The 16,109-nt window shown below is 42.4% G+C and overlaps 1 non-coding gene across 1 annotated transcript; it reads left to right on the forward strand.

Annotated features, from left to right (window-relative positions):
- Window positions 1–243: 243 nt before the first annotated feature.
- On the forward strand, window positions 244–347 carry LOC130971904 (small nucleolar RNA R71). The gene has a single exon (XR_009083106.1). It is a non-coding gene; the product is annotated as a small nucleolar RNA R71 (small nucleolar RNA).
- Window positions 348–16,109: the final 15,762 nt, after the last annotated feature.

Here is a 16,109-nt window from a genome sequence, read left to right on the forward strand (position 1 = left end):
TTGGCAAACACCTTGTTTTGGGCCAGAATTGTATCAACATGGTTCAGCTCCATGACTCCCTTAGTGTTGTGCCTCTCTGAAGCATAGTAGTACTCATTCTCAGCCACTGTCTCAATCACTTCAATGGCTTCCTCCACAGTCTTTTTCCTGTTCAATGAACCTCCTGATGAATGGTCTACAGCCTTCCTTGATTCATAAGAAAGTCCATCATAGAAAATATGCAATTGCACCCAGTCAGGGAACATGTTTGGTGGGCACTTCCTTGTCAATTCTTTGAACCTCTCCCATGCCTCGTAGAGCGTCTCACCATCTTGTTGTCTAAAAGTTTGAACCTCAGATCGAAGCCTATTGACCTTTTGTGGGGGGTAGAAACGTGCCAGAAACTTACTCTCCACCTCATCCCAGGTTGTTAGGCTGTCCCTTGGGAATGATTCCAGCCACTTAGCTGCCTTGTCCCTAAGTGAAAATGGGAACAAGAGCAGTTTATAGGCATCTTCCTGGACTCCATTGGACTTCACAGTGTCGCAAATTCTCAGGAATTTTGTGAGATGTTGGTTTGGGTCTTCATTAGCACTCCCACCAAATGAACAATGGTTCTCCACCAGTGATATTAACTGTGGTTTGAGTTCAAAATTATTGGCCTGAATGGGTGGTTTCTGAATGCTGCTTCCACAATTCCCAGAGGTTGGGTTTATGTATGAACCAAGAACCCTCCTCTCAGGAATGGCATTGTTTCCATCAGCCCTCTCATGGTTGTGAAATTCTCTATCCATGTTGAGATCTAGAGCTTCCTCAAAGTTGTCCTCAGATTCTCCTTCAGATTCTTCTTCTCTCAGTACTCTCTTCCCTCTTGCTTCCCTTCTAAGTCTATGAAGGGTCCTCTCTGGTTCGGTATATGGAGGAGTTGATGCCTCTCCTCTCCTACCTGTCATACAAGAACACACCACAAGCAACAAACAAGTGGAATACTCTTGGTTAATGGAAGAGTTTGGTTAGAGCAGTTGAGGAATTAATTCAAATAGTTAGTGGGTCAGTGAGTTAGTTGCTTGATTTGAAAGGCATAAGAAAGAAAAAGCAAATAACAGAGTGCAGAAACTAAAATTCAACAAGTAACTTGAACTAAATTAACAAAACAAGAAAAATGCTCAATCTAGTTAACTTCCAATTTGAGAATTGTCAATCGAAAACCAATCCCCGGCAACGGCGCCAAAAACTTGATGTGCATAAACTTGTTATGCCACGATTTTAGGAAATTGCACGAACGGCAAAATTCCTTCCGGCAAGTGCACCGGTTATCGTCAAGTAAAAACTCACAATAGAGTGAGGTCGAATCCCACAAGGATTGGTTGAATGAGCAATTCGAATTAGAAGTTTGTTTAGTTGAGCAGAATCAACTTTTGGATGTGAATTGCATAAAGTAAATGTGGCAGAAAACGTAAATTGCAAGGAATTGAAATTGCATAAACTTAAATTGCGAGAATTAAGGTGCGAGAAAGTAAATTGCTGAAATTAAAAGGGAATTGGGGGTGATTGCATGAATTGAAATTGCAGAAGGTAAATAGAAAGTGTAGATCAGAAATGGGGAGTTCATTGGGTGTTAGGAGATATTGAAATCTCCGAATCAAAACATTTTCATCTCTTCCTCAACCAATGCATTCATTGAATCTTGCTTGGCAATCTTATATGATTGGATCCCAATTCCTTGGCTCACCAATTCTCTCTAAAAACAAACAAATTCCCAATCCCTTGGTTTAAATGTTCATAAGAAGAGATGATGCTCGATCACTGATTATACCACACAGTTTCATGAACCACAATTTGGTAGGATTACATGTCACAATATCCATCCAAACCCCAATCCAATTCACTGTGAGAAAGCTTCTCTAGCATGAATCCATCATTCCTTTCCCAAGGTTCCGAAGGATTCCAATTATGGGTAGTTTCTTTCCCAAGACAACTACCCAATGGAATTAGATCGAGAAGCTTTCTAACAAAATTCAAGAGAAAAGATTGAAGAAGAAGATAAAAACTATTATTGATTCATTGAATTACAATAGAGCTCCCTAACCCAATGAAAGGGGTTTAGTGTGTCATAGCTCTGAATTCAATTACAAAGTATGAAAAATAGCAAAATGATCCAAAGTTTTCCAGTGTCCAAAAGTTCCTTTCTAACTTAAATTCTATCCTATTTATACACTTTCTAAATTGAGCTTCTGTTGTGTTTCTTGGGCTTTGAGGCTTTTCCTTGATTTCCTTTTGCTTTGGGTTTATGGTCCATAATCCTGATGAGGCTGTGATCCCATTCTGTAACATTCATTGAGCAAACTTAGTGATAAACAAGTAATGACACAAGACTCAACAATTTGAAGTTCCAGACTCATCAATTCTTCAGGCCCAATCCCATAAACCATGATATTCAATTGGGTTTCATACCATAATACGTTTAAGTTGAACTTTGTGCTCAAAAGCTAACTTAAACTTCAATATATTTGGCCCAGAAACCCTTTCAAAAAGTGGCGTTTAAGTTGAAGTTTAAGTTTCAGTTTAAGGTTAAACTGAAACTTAAACGTGAAAATGGAAGAAAGCAACTATGGGTTGTGGTATGATCGAACACGTTTAAGCTTTAGTTTAAGGTTAAACTAAAGCTTAAACGTGGAATTGAAGAAAGCAACCCTGGAGGCAATTTGAGTCGAACACGTTTAACCTCCAGTTTAAGGTTAAACTGGAGGTTAAACGTGGGAATGAAAAAAGTAGCCCAGGAGTGTGAATGGGTCGAACACATTTAACCTCCAGTTTAAGGTTAAACTGGAGGTTAAACGTGGAAAATGAGAAGGCAACCCTGGAGGCAATTTGTGGTCGAACACGTTTAACCTCCAGTTTAAGGTTAAACTGGAGGTTAAACGTGGGAATGAAGAAAGTAGCCCAGGAGTGTGGATAAGTGTCGAACACGTTTAAGCTCCAGTTTGAGGTTAAACTGGAGCTTAAACGTGGAAATGCTCCTTTGGTTCAAGTCTCATTCTGGCGTTTAACCTCCAGTTTAAGGTTAAACTGGAGGTTAAACGTGGAAATGCTTCTTAGTGCCTTTCTCATTCTGGCGTTTAACTTCCAGTTTAAGGTTAAACTGGAGGTTAAACGCCAGTTACAACATTTCCTCCTTTCTATGATTCTGGTGTTTAAGCTCCAGTTTAGGCTTAAACTGGAGCTTAAACTCCACATTTGATATTCAAGCTTCTTTTATTGATTTTGTTGCTTCCTTGCCTAGCCTCTTCTTCCCTGAAATCATCCAAACAATTGCATCAAAGTCTTGCAAAATTTCATGAGAAATCATCCATTCATAGCATTCAAGTAATATAACTAAAAACTCATGGAATTTGCATCAAAATTATACATATTTGGATGATTCATTACTTTGTTGTTCATTTAACCATTCTTGGTTACTTTAAGCTCAAGAAAATGCATAAAACAACTAAAACTAACAGAAAAAATGCTAGTGAAACTAGCCTAAGATGCCTTGGCATCAGGATTCTACTGCAGCCTGATTGAGAACCGACAGATGATTAGCCATGCTGTGACAGAGCATTTAGACCGTTTTCACTGAGAGGATGGGATGTAGCCATCGGCAAGGGTGATGCCTCCAGACGATTAGCCATGCAGTGACAGCGCATAGGACCATTTTCCCGAGAGGATGAAAAGTAGCCATTGACGACGGTGATGCCCTACATACAGCTTGCCATGGAAAGGAGTAAGAAGAATTGGATTAATGTAATAAGAAAGTAGAGATTCAAGAAGAGCACAACATCCCCATACGCCTATCTGAAATTCCCACTATTGATTTACATAAGTATTTCTATCCTATTTTATTTTCTGTTTATTATTAATTTTCGAACTCATCATAAACCAATTTAATCTGCCTAACTGAGATTTACAAGGTGACCATAGCTTGCTTCATACCAACAATCTCTGTGGGATCGACCCTTACTCACGTAAGGTATTACTTGGATGACCAAGTATACTTGCTGGCTAAGTTGAACGGAGTTGTGAAAAGAAAGTGCTGAGTTAATTTTTATGCACATGCCAAAGAGCCATTATTGTTGATCACAATTTTGTCCACCACCTGTCTGCCTTTGTCTTGGTACCTTCGTAGGCTTTGTGAGTGTTGGAATTGTGTCTGACCTGATTGGATTGATTCCTTTGCCTGATGCTATTTTCCGCAATTCGTTTTATTTGAATTTCGTTCAGGTCTTTGTTAGGAATTAATTTGCATAACGCTGAGGTTGCCGATTTCGTCAGGTCAATTTTTGAGCGAGTTGTTTATTTGTAACCCTCTTTTTTGGACCTCATCTAGGTCTCTTTTAGGGGTTACTTTTGTAGCTTTATGTTTTGGGTCGGCTTCATCACGTCGGGTCCTTCTAAGTTATTTTGGTAATCCTCTTTCTTAGACCTTGTTCAGGTCTCTTTCAGAGATTACTTTTACATCTTTGTACTTTGGGCCGACTTCATCACGTCGGGTCCTTCTAAGTTATTTTTGTAATCGTTTTTTGGGCCTTGTTCAGGACTCTTTCAGGGATTACTATTATAACTTGTTTTGTGGGAGTCCGACTTCATCGTGTCGGGCTCTTCTAAGTTACTTTTGTAATCGTCTTTCTTGGACCTTGTTCAAGTTTCTTTCAGGGATTACTTTTATAAGTTGTTTTGTGGGAGTCCGACTTCATCATGTCGGGTTCTTCCAAGTTATTTTTGTAATCCCCTTTTCTGGACCTTGTCCAAGTCTGTTCTGAGGGTACCTGAAACTATAGGTCGATCTCGGATGAGATCTTCTGTGCTGGTCGGAATGGTTGTATCCGATTTGTTGGACTTGATGATGGTGCTGATTCCTTCGTCCCCGGAGGGTGGGGGGTACCTGCAAGGGACTCCGATGCTTAAGTTAGCAAGGGTATTAAGCAGGTATTGAGTAGAATCAGAGTATGAGTTATACCTGGGTGCTCCATTGTATTTATAATGGTGTAGAGTGACCTTTGCAGAGATAAGATAGTTATCTTTATCTTATCTTATGTTATTTTTGAGAGAGGTCATCTTATCTTCGAGGGAACCGCCCTTATCTCTATAGGCTTAGACTGCCTTAGGATTTGGGTCGTGTTCCTTTATTTGGGCCCTTCGTTGGGCTTTCCTGGCAATTAGGCCGAGCTCTTTGAGAAGAGGTCGGGTAGCTTGACCTGAGGAGGTCAGTCGTCTTGTTTGTAGTCATCCCGGGTCGGACAGCTTGACCCAGGGTATGAACAAGGTCTCTTTCAGGGATTACTTTTATAACCTGTTTTGTGGGAGTCCGACTTCATCATGTGGGACTCTTCCAAGTTATTTTTGTAATCCTCTTTTTTGGACCTTGTTCACGTCTCTTTCAGGGATTACTTTTATAACTTGTTTTGTAGGAGTCCAATTTCATCATGTCAGGATCTTCTAAGTTATAGTAATTTTCTTTTATAGGGCTGGCCAGACCTCTTTCCCGGGCTTTACTTATAACTTCGGTTTTTGCGACTGGTCCGACTTATTTATGTCGGTCAGCCTTTAAGTTATTTTATGGCAATCCATTTTATTAGGACCTTGTCAGGTCCTTTCTATGGATCACTTTCTATAACTTCTTGCATTATTCTGTTTTCATCTTTGCCAATTTTGTAGAGATTGGGTTTTAACCCTCGTTTGGTCGACCTTTTAATGAATTTGGTTTTCATTTTTGGTCTTTATCGTGATCACGTACTGAATTTGACTTTCACTTTCTATCGATCTGTAGCTTTATAATCGAACGATGAATGTTTCAGATTAATGCGGCTTGAGCATTTGCAGAAGATCTGAACAAATTTTATTAAAAAAAATGCAAATATATACATGCGGGGGGTCAATTCCCTAAGTCGGGTGATTTGTAGGTCTTGGCTTGGCACCTCGTTAAAAAACCTTTTCAGAAAAAAGAGTACATCTTATCCCAATATCCTTTATCATCCCTAACTATAGTACCTTCTTAGGTTGCAGGCGTGCCACGACCTAGGAAGCTCCCGCCCATCGAGTTCGGACAGTCTGTAGTAGCCCTTCCCAAGTACTTCTATGACTCAGTATGGTCCTTTCTAGTTTGCTGCCAGCTTTCCTTCTCCAGGTCGAGTTGTTCCGATGTCATTTCGGATTAGGATGAGGTCGTTCTCAACAAAAGCTTGTTGTATTACCTTTTGATTATATCTGGAAGCCATTCGTCATTTTAATGCTTCTTCCCTAATCTGGGCTCCTTCTCGGACTTCCCGAAGTAGGTCGAGCTCTTCCCTTTGAAGTTGGGAGTTAGCTTCTTCGCTATAGTGGATCACTCTAGGCGACCTTTCTTCGATCTCCATTGGGATCATTGCCTCCATTCCATACGCTAATTGGAAGGGTGATTCCTTTGTGGTGGAATGTGGCGTTGTTCGATATGCCCATAAGACTTGTAGGAGCTCCTCGGCCCAGGCTCTTTTTGCGTCCTGTAATCTCCGTTTCAACCCAGCCAGCATGACTTTGTTGGCAACTTCGACTTGTCCATTGGCTTGGGGATATTCTACGAAAGTGAGTTGCTGTTTTATATTCAAGTCGGCCGCTAGCTCTCTGAAGACTGCATCTGTGAACTGGGTACCATTGTCTGTGGTGATGGAGTATGGAACCCCGAACCTCGTGACAATGTTCCTATATAGGAATTTTTGACTTCTTTGAGTAGTGGCATTAGCTAGGGGTTCTGCCTTGATCCACTTTGTGAAATAGTCCATCCCCACTAAGAGGAATTTGACTTGTCCTGATCCCTGAGGGAAGGGTCTGAGAAGGTCGAGTCCCCATTTTGCGAATGGCCAAGGTGAGGTTACGCTGATGAGCTCCTCTGGTGGGGCGATGTGAAAGTTGGCATGTTTCTGACATGATGGACACGTCTTTACGAACTCTGTGGCTTCCTTTTGTAGAGTTGGCCAATAGAACCCTGCGCGAAGTACTTTTTTGGTAAGTGCCTGTGTTCCTAGGTGATTGCCACAAATGCCACTGTGTACTTCTTCTAGAACTTCCTTTGTGTTAGAAGTCGGTACATATTTTAACAATGGTATTGAAATCCCTCTTTTGTATAGAGTATCATTTATGATAGTGTAGTATTGTGCCTCCCGTTTCAACCTCTTTGCCTCCTTTTCTTCTGTGGGGAGTGCTTCTGTTTTGAGGTAGTTAATTATGGGAGTCATCCATCCTTGATCCTGACCTGTTATGGTCAGGACTTTTTCTTCTTCAGAGATTGATGGATTTTGTAGAATTTCTTGGATGAGGCTTCTATTGTTGCCCCCTGGTTTGGTGCTGGTTAGTTTTGAGAGTGCGTTAGCTCGGGCATTCTGTTCTCGGGGTATGTGATGGATCTCATATTCTCCGAGTTGTTCGAGCTGTTCCCTAGTTTTGTCCAAGTATTTTTTCATAGTAGGGTCTTTGGCTTGATAGCTTCCTACTATTTGCAAAGTGACTACCTGTGAGTTGCTGAAGATGATAAGCTTTTGAGCTCCAACTTCCCTAGCCAGATTCAAACCAGCTAGCAGTGCCTCATATTCTGCTTGGTTGTTTAAGGCAGGGAATCCGAATTTGAGGGAGAGTTCGATTTGGGTTCCTTGGTCACTTTTAATTATAACACCCGCGCCGCTTCCAGTTTTATTTGAGGACCCGTCGACGTAGAGATTCCATTCTATGGGGGTTTTCGGTGTATCTGTAAATTCTGCTATGAAGTCGGCCAGGTATTGTGACTTGATGGCTGTCCGCGCTTCGTATTTAAGATTGAATTCGAACAACTCGATTGCCCATTGCAAGATTCTGCCTGCCAGGTCTATTTTCTGTAAGATCCCTTTTATGGGCTGGTTGGTCCGGACCCTGATGGTGTGGGCTTGAAAGTATGGACGGAGTCGTCGAGATGTTAGTATGAGAGCATAGGCAAACATCTCTATTTTTTGGTAGTTCAGATCGGCTCCCTGTAGTGCTTTACTGATGAAGTATATGGGTTGCTGCCCGTTGTCGTCTTCTCGGACTAGTGCAGAGGCTACTGCCCAACTTCCTACTGCGAGGTACAATATGAGTGGTTCTCCTTCCCGTGGCCGAGTTAGGATAGGTGGTTGTCCCAGGAATCTTTTGAAATCTTGGAAGGCCTACTCGCACTCCGTTGTCCATTTGAACTTCTTTCCCTTCCTTAGAGTAGCGTAGAAGGGAAGAGATCTTATTGCCGATCCGGCTAGAAATCTGGACAAGGCTACCAACCTCCCGTTGAGTTGTTGTACCTCTTTGACACAAGTCAGACTCTTCATGTCGAGTATGGCCCGACATTTATCGGGTTTGCCTCGATTCCTCTCTGTGTGAGCATAAAGCCCAAGAATTTGCCAGCTTCCACTGCGAAGGTGCATTTTGTGGGATTGAGTCGCATGCCATGTCGTCTTATAGTGTCGAATACTTGGGTCAGGTTGGACAATAGCATCTCTTCATTTTGTGTCTTTATGAGCATGTCGTCAACGTAGACTTCCGATATGACCCGAGAAGACCTTATTCAGACCTTATTCATTAATCTCTGATAAGTAGCTCTCGCATTTTTAAGACCGAAAGGCATGACGATGTAGCAGTATTTTGCTTTTGGGGTTAAGAATGAAGTTTTTTCTTGGTCGGGTGGATACATTGGGATTTGATTGTATCCCGAGTATGCGTCCATAAACGAGAGGTATTTATATCCGGAGGAGGCATCGACCAGTGCGTCGATACTTGGGAGTGGATAAGGATCTTTTGGGCAGGCTTTATTGAGATCAGTGTAGTCGGTGCACATTCGTCACTTCCCATTTGATTTTTTCACCAAGACGACGTTAGCCAGCCATAGTAGGTATTTGACTTCTCTTATGAATCCTGCCTCCAGTAGAGCTTGTACCTGCTCTTCCACAGCTTGAGAGCGTTCTCGTACGAGCTTCCTACACCTCTGTTGCATTGGCCGAGATACTGGGTAGACTACTAGCTTGTGGCACATTAACTTGGGGTCTATGCCTGGCATGTCTGCGGCTTTCCATGCAAAGAGGTCAACGTTATCTCGTAAAAACTATATGAGTGATTCCTTTATCTTTCCATGTAGGATTGTGCCGATACTGGTCGTTTGATCCGGGGTATCCCCAATCTGGACTTTCTCTATTCCACCTTCAGGTTGTGGGCGGAGTTTTTCCCGCCTCTGAACTCCACCGAGCTCGATTGTGTGGAATTCTTTCCCTCTGCTTTTGAGATCTAGACTTTCATTGTAACAGTGGCATGCCATCTTCTAATATGCTTTTATTGTAGCTATCCCTTTTGGAGTTGGGAATTTCAGGCATAGATGTGGAGTTGAGACTATTGCACCAAGCTGATTTAATGATGTCCGACCTATTAAGGCATTATAGGTTGAACCTACGTCGACCACGATGTAATCTATCTTGAGTGTTCTTGATTTGTTTCCTTTTCCAAAGGTTGTGTGCAATGAGATGTATCCCAGTGGTTGAATCAGGGTGTCTCCTAGTCCGAACAGGCTGTTCGGATATGCTCTGAGTTCCTTTTCTTCCAAACCGAGCTTGTCTTCTCGCAGTTTCGAACAAGATGTCGGCGGAGCTCCCCTGGTCTATCAGTGTGCGTTGGAGGTTTACATTCGCCAGTATAACCGTGATGACCATGGGATCGTCGTGTCCTGAGATTACCCCGGATGCATCTTCTTTGGTGAAGATAATCGGGGGGATGTCAAGCGCTTCCTCCTTCCCCTCGACATGATATACCTCTTTAAGATATCTTTTGCGAGATGATTTGGAGACTCCTCCTCCTGCAAATCCGCCGTGTATCATGTGGACGTGTCTTTCTGGTGTACGAGGTGACTTCTCGGTTCGTCCAACATCTTCTTCCCTTCTTCTTTTTCTTTGCTCATCGTCTCGGGTGGCCAGAAACCGATCTAGCTTCCCCTCTCTTACTAGCTTTTCGATGACATTTTTTAAGTCAAAACATTCATTGGTGGAATGTCTGCGGATTCGATGGTATTCATAATATTCAGCCCAATTTCCTCCTCCTTTTTTGCCTTTGAGTGGTCGAGCTGGGGGTATTCTTTCAGTGTTACATACCTCTCTGTAGACATCCACGAGAGACACCCGAAGGGGGGTGTAATTGTGATATTTTTTATTTTCTGTCCATGCCGATCTTCCTTCTTTTTGGATTCTTTGTCTTTGTCCCGGGAGATGAATTCGGATTTCGAGGTCTCTCCTAGTCAAGAGTTTTCCTCCAGTTGATGTATTTTTCTGCTCGTTTTTGTACTTCGTTTAGAGATGTGGGGTGTTTTTCGATATAGATTGGCTAAAAGGTCCCTCTCGCAAGCCATTGATGAGGCCCATAATGGCAACCTTTGTTGGTAGGTTCTGTATGTCTAGGCATGTTTTGTTGAATCTTTCCATGTAGTTGCGAAAAGTTTTCTGTTCTTCTTGCCTAATTCCTAATAGACTTGGAGCGTGCTTAGCCTTGTCTATTTGGATGGAGAATATGGCTAAAAACTTCTTGGCCAAGTCGTCGAAACTCGAGATAGACCTAGGAGGTAGATTGTCGAACCATCTAATTGCCGTCTTTGTTAAGGTAGTCGGAAAGGCTTTGCAACGAATTACATCTGAGGCGTCGGTGAGGTACATTCTACTTCTGAAATTGCTGAGATGATGGCCGGGATCTGTAGTGCTGTCGTACAGAGTCATATCTAGGAGTTTAAAGTCTTTAGGGATTTCGGTCTTCATGATATCCTTGGTGAATAGATCTTGTTCTTTGCGGGAGCTGTCCTCATGAGGGGATCGGTTGGCTTTGGTTTTGAGATCGGCTTCAAGTTTTAGGAGTTTGTTCTCCAATTCCCGGCGTCGCCTTATTTCCTTTTGTAGGTCTTTTTCCGCCTCTCGTTGACGTAGGGCGTCTTCCTCAAGTTGTTTTAAACGATCTTGAAGCTTCTCCATAGCTCCCGCATTTGAATTCTTTTTGCTGTTAAGTTGAGGAGTATCCTTTGGGGTAGTGTCCGCATTTTTGTGCGGCGTTCTATCCTCTAGATCTGAATTATGATCGTTGTCATGGTCGTCCACTATAATGATGGGATGACTTCCAGGTCCCCAGCAACGGCGCCAATGTTCCGAGGGTTACCTGAAACTGTAGGTCGATCTTGGACGAAATTTTCTGTGCTGGTCGGAACGGTTGTGTCCGACTTGTTGGACTTGGTGGTGGTGCTGATTCCTTCATCCCCGGAGGGTGGGGGGTACCTGCAAGGGACTCCGATGCTTAAGTTAGCAAGGGTATTAAGCAGGTATTGAGTAGAATCAGAGTATGAGTTATACCTGGGTGCTCCAGTGTATTTATAATGGCGTGGAGTGACCTTTCTGGATTATCTTATCTTATCTTATCTTATCTTTGAGTGAGGTCATCTTATCTTCAAGGGAACCACCCTTATCTCTATAGGCTTGGACTGCCTTAGGATTTGGGTCGTGTTCCTCTATTGGGCCCTTTTTTGGGCTCTTCCTGGTGATTTGGCCGAGTTCTTTGAGAAGTGGTCGGGTTGTCCTAACCTACAGAGGTCGGTCGCTTTGTCTGTAGAATATCCTGGGTTGAACAGCTCGACCCAGGTTATGAATAGTAATTAATTAGCTAAGTTGGTTCACCAACAAGGTATGTAGGCAACTATATGCTCTAAATCACATGCTTGAAACACATCCTTTGAGACTAGCCAAACAACAAGATCCTAATAAGAAAAGAGAAAGAACAACAAGAGTTTGAAAGGGAAAGAAAAGCAATAAGAAATAAGGCTAGGCACCAAGGGTTTGAATCTTGAGGCATGTGTCTGTGGTGTTCCTGTATAAGGGATATGCTTGGATGAATAAGCTCTCAGGGGTGCCTTATCACTTGTTAACTTGGGTTAACTAACCCGGGATTATCAGCTGAAAGTCCACTATCAAGAGCAACCTTTGCTACAGAGCACTTAGTAACCCAAAGAGGTGCTGGACACCAAGGTCTCAAGAAAGAAAAATAACAAACCATGCGCCTGTGGTGTGCATGTATGGGGGAAAGAGACTTGAGGGAGGTTGTCCTTAGGTGTGTCTTAACACCTAGCACCTTGAACCAGCTGGTTCGGGAGTGTTGGCTGAAAGCTAATCTTTAAGAGTCGCCCTCTCACAAAGTACTTAGCCTAAAAAGAATGCAATAAACCCTGGTAAAGAAGGGAGGATCAATAAATAAGAAGTCTCAAAGAATGCAATCAAGTGAGTGTTCAAGAGCATGATAAGGACCCGAAAACCAGTGAAGGAATGAACCTAAGTTGCTATGCATGAAACCCCACAGACCAAGAACTTGACTTCTATAATAATGAATTGTTTATCTTGTTCTTTCATTCATATTCCCTATGTTTCAGTACTTGCTTAGGGACAAGCAAGCTTTAAGTTTGGTGTTGTGATGCCAGGGCATCTTGGCCAGTTTCACTGACCTTTTCTTTACTGTTTTAGGGTAGTTTCATGCATTTTCTTAGTAAATAAGCAAGTTTTGGATAAAAATACACTTACACCTTGATTCAAGCAAACATTGTGAACTTTACATGGTTTCATGAGAATTATGCAGGAATTTAATGATAAAATGGATAATACATGATCTCATGCCTTGGAACAGAGCTTTGATGCACTTTATTTGCTTTATTTCAGGACAAAGGAAGCAAGGAAGAGCCACGTTAGTAGCCACGTTAATTACATTAACGTGACCACTAACGTGGAATGGGAATAACCTTGTAGCGTTAATGGAAAAAGTGATCACCAATAACGCCTTCGAAGCCATCATAGCCCACGTTAATTGCCACGTTAATTACATTAACGTGGTAGCTAACGTAGAGGAGAAGGAGAGCTCTAACGTTAGTGTTAAAAGTGAATACTACTAACGTTCTAAAAAGGCACATTTAGCCACGTTAAGAGTCACGTTAATCCAATTAACGTGAACTCTAACGTGGGAGAAGAGAGCAATCACCAATGTTAGTGACACTCACCTTTGTCACTAACGTTGGACTAAGCCAATAGTGCCCACGTTAGTGGTCACGTTAAGACCACTAACGTGAAGAGTAACGTGGAGCTAAGCATGATAGGCCAACGTTAGTGACACTCACCTTTGTCACTAACGTTGGAGATGGCAATCACCAACACGTTAGTGGTCACGTTAATGCAATTGACGTGAGGCACTAACGTGGGAAGGAGGGGCCTTTGGAGTGTTAGTGACAAAGGTAAGTGTCACTAACGCTCTCGAAGCTTAGACATGCCCACGTTAAGGGCCACGTTAGTTACACTAACGTGGATCACTAACGTGGGGAAAAGAGGCAAAGAGCAACGTTATTGGAAAAGGTGAATACCAATAACGTTTGCGAAGAACCAAGAGGCAACGTTATTGAAAAAGGTGAATGCCAATAACGTTTGTGAAAGACCAAGAGGCAACGTTAGTGGTCATGTTAGTGCCACCAACGTTGAAGTTAACGTGGATCATTTTGGTTTGGAACGTTAGTGAAAAAGGTGATCGTCACTAACGTTCTCGAACCCACATTTTCACTTAACATTAACACCCCTAACGTCCTAACTAACGTCCACCATGCTTAACTCACACTATTTCTACAAGCAAAGCTGACCCCACTGAAGATGCTTCAACTAAAGATCAAAGGCCCATATCCAAGACTTGAAGAACTGACTAGAAGATCAAGAAGAGTAGTATATATAGGAGTAGTTTTGAACTAGAGAGGGGCTTGGCATTTTGGAGAACTACACTCTGTATATTTACTTTTCTGCACTTTCTAGTTTGTGAGAGAATGTACTCTTCTCTACCATTTTCCATTTCCAGAGCTATGAACAACTAAACCCCCTTTCATTGGGTTAGGGAGCTTGATGAGCGGATAATTTATACACTTTTTGGCATTGTTTTTAGTATGTTTTTGGTATGATCTAGTTAGTTTTTAGTATATTTTTATTAGTTTTTAGTTAAAAATCACTTTTCTGGACTTTACTATAAATTTGTGTGTTTTTCTGTGATTTCAGGTATTTTCTGGCTGAAATTGAGGGACCTGAGCAAAAATCTGATTCAGAGACTAAAAAGGACTGCAGATGCTGTTGGATTCTGACCTCCCTGCACTCGAAGTGGATTTTCTGGAGCTACAGAAGCCCAATTGGCGCGCTCTCAACGGCGTTGGAAAGCAGACATCCTGGGCTTTCCAGCAATATATGATAGTTCATACTTTGCCCAAGATTTGATGGCCCAAACCGGCGTTCAAAGTCACCCTCAGGAATCCCAGCGTTAAACGCTGGAACTGGCACCCAAATGGGAGTTAAACGCCCAAACTGGCATAAAAGCTGGCGTTTAACTCCAAGAAGAGTCTCTACACGAAAATGCTTCATTGCTCAGCCCAAGCACACACCAAGTGGGCCCGGAAGTGGATTTTTATGTCATTTACTCATCTCTGTACACCCTAGGCTACTAGTTTTCTATAAGTAGGACCTTTTACTATTGTATTGAGATATCTGGGTAGCTATCTTCGTGTTTTATGCTATCTTAGATCACTGGGAGGCTGGCCATTCGGCCATGCCTAGACCTTATGCTTATGTATTTTCAACGGTGGAGTTTCTACACACCATAGATTAAGGTGTGGAGCTCTGCTGTACCTCGAGTATTAATGCAATTACTATTGTTCTTCCATTCAATTCCACTTGTTCTTGTTCTAAGATATCACTTGTTCTTCAACTTGATGAATGTGATGATCCGTGACACTCATCATCATTCTCACTTATGAACAAGGTGACTAACAACCACTTTTGTTCTACAAGCAACCAAGGCTCTAGTGAATATCTCTTGGATTCCTGATTGCACGATGCATGGTTGATCGCCTGACAACCGAGTGCTCGCCTGACAAACGAGCCAACCATTCCGTGAGATCAGAGTCTTCGTGGTATAGGCGAGAACTGATGGCGGCATTCAAGAGAATCCGGAAGGTCTAACCTTGTCTGTGGTATTCTGAGTAGGATTCAATGATTGAATGACTGTGACGTGCTTCAAACTCCTAGCAGGCGGGGCGTTAGTGACAGACGCAAAAGAATCGATGGATTCTATTCCGGCCTGACCGAGAACCGACAGCTGAATTCCGCGTGCTGTGACAGAGCATTTGCAAATGTTTTCACTGAGAGGATGGGAGGTAGCCATTGACAACGGTGAAACCCTACACAAGCTTGCCATGGAAAGGAATAAGAAGGATTGGATGAAGACAGTAGGAAAGCAGAGAGACGGAAGGGAAGGCATCTTCATGCGCTTATCTGAAGTTCCTACCAATGAATTACATAAGTATCTCTATCTTTATCTTTTATGTTATTTTCGTTCATCACCATATCCATTTGAGTCTGCCTGACTAAGATTTACAAGATGACCATAGCTTGCTTCATACTAACAATCTCCGTGGGATCGACCCTTACTCGCGTAAGGTTTATTACTTGGACGACCCAGTGCACTTGCTGGTTAGTTGTGCGAAGTTGTGTAATGCCAAGGAATTGAGCTACCAAGTTTTTGGAGTTCATGACCGGGGATTATGAGAGTTGTGAAAAAGTATTGTTCACAATTTCGCGCACCAAGTTTTTGGCGCCGTTGCCGGGGATTGTTCAAGTTTTGAGCAAGCTCTTTGTCCGGTAACATCAGTGCCAAAATCCGGCAACAGCACCAAGTTTTTGGCGCCGTTGCCGGGGATTGTTCAGTTTGGACAACTGACGGTTCATCTTGTTGCTTAGATTAGGTATTTTTTTTTTTCGAAATTCTTGAAGATGAATTCTAGAGTTTCATGATGATTTGTTGAAGTCTGGCTGGCTGAGAAGCCATGTCTAATCTCATTGGACCGAGGTTTCAACTTATCATCACAAGAGCTTGTTGATTTTTATCAATCTTGCTTTTGGAGCAGTGATCTGCTAAGGCTTGGCTGGCCTTTGGCCATGTCTAGTGTTTTGGACCGAAGCTTTCTTTGAAAGCTTGGCTGGTTGTGAAGCCATGTCTAATTCCTGGACCGGAGTCTTAGACTAGCATTGCACTGATTCCTG

The sequence above is a fragment of the Arachis stenosperma genome, chromosome 3 (assembly GCF_014773155.1).
Source record: "Arachis stenosperma cultivar V10309 chromosome 3, arast.V10309.gnm1.PFL2, whole genome shotgun sequence".
NCBI classification, from domain to species: Eukaryota; Viridiplantae; Streptophyta; class Magnoliopsida; order Fabales; family Fabaceae; genus Arachis; species Arachis stenosperma.